Below are 1,573 nucleotides of genomic sequence, written 5' to 3' on the forward strand. Positions count from 1 at the left end.
GATACTTGAGGGTGCATGGGAGTTTGCCCAACCAGTCTACATGTGTTTTGTGGACTTGGAGAAGGCATTCGACCGTGTCCCTCGGGGTGTCCTGTGGGAGGTGTTGTGGGAATATGGGGTGTCTGGCCCATTGCTACGGGCCATTCGATCCCTATACAACCGTTGCAAGAGCTTGGTTCGCATTGCCGGCAATAAGTCGGACTCGTTCCCGGTGGGTGATGGGCTCCACCAGGGCTGCCCTTTGTCTCCGGTTCTGTTCATAATTTTTACGGACAGAATTTCTAGGCGCAGCCAAGTGGCGGAGGGCTTTCGCTTTGGTGGCCTCAGAATCTCATCTCTGATTTTTGCAGATGATGTGGTTCTGTTGGCTTCATCGGGTGAGGGCCTCCAGCTCGCACTGGAACGGTTCGCAGCCGAGTGTGAAGCAGCGGGAATGAGGATCAGCACCTCCAAATCTGAGGCCATGGTTCTCAGCCGGAAAAGGGTGGAGTGCCCACTCCGGGTCAGGGATGAGTTCCTGCCCCAAGTGGAGGAGTTCAAGTATCTCGGGGTCTTGTTCGCGAGTGATGGGAGAAGGGAGCCGGAGATCGACAGACGGATTGGTGCTGCAGCTGCAGTAATGCGGACGCTGCACCGGTCCGTCGTGGTGAAGAGGGAGCTGAGTGTAAAAGCGAAGCTCTCAATTTACCGGTCGATCTACGTCCCTACCCTCACCTATGGCCACGAGCTGTGGGTAGTGACCGAAAGAACGAGATCGCGGATACAAGCGGTGGAAATGAGCTTCCTCCGAAGGGTGGCTGGCCTCTCCCTTAGAGATAGGGTGAGAAGTTCGGCCATCCGGGAGGGGCTCAGAGTAGAGCAGCTGCTGCTCCACATCAAAAGGAGCCAGCTGAGGTGGTTCGGGCATCTGACAAGGATGCCCCCTGGGCGCCTCCTGGGTGAGGTGTTCCAGGCATGTCCCACCGGGAGGAGGCCCCGGGGCAGACCCAGGACATGCTGGAGAGATTATATCTCTCGGCTGGCCTGGGAACGCCTTGGTATTCCCCCGGATAAGCTGGAGGAGGTGGCTGGGGAGAGGGAGGTCTGGGCTTCTCTGCTTAGGCTGCTGCCCCCGCGACCCGGATAAAGCGGATGAAGATGGATGGATGGATGGAGTTTAACTGCAAAGCAGATAATGCTATTAAACATTGAAATGAAGTAGAAAAACTTACTTTTTGGCATACAAATTACTTTTTTTCATGTTAAATTGTCTGTTTTTGACAAAATGTGCTGATTTTTCACATGTGATAGCAGAACTGAGTTGGGCATGCACAGGATGAGTCACATCATTTGAAACTTAGCCCTGATTGGAGAAATTGGAAGTGTTACAACTGACCCATGTTACAACTACCCCCGGTCTCCCCTACTACAGAAAACTGTAGCTGAATATTGCTTTACTAAAGTAGTTTCACATTCACTTGTTTTTTTGTGGGTTCTTTTAACACTGGCAGCTACTGGTGGGTGGTGAGAACTGGTTTCAACGTTAGTCACTCCCTAAATAAATACTTAGTTTCCTGTTGGTTCAAATGTCAAA

This window comes from Aulonocara stuartgranti (genome assembly GCF_965226115.1).
Source record: "Aulonocara stuartgranti genome assembly, chromosome: 20".
NCBI lineage: Eukaryota > Metazoa > Chordata > Actinopteri > Cichliformes > Cichlidae > Aulonocara > Aulonocara stuartgranti.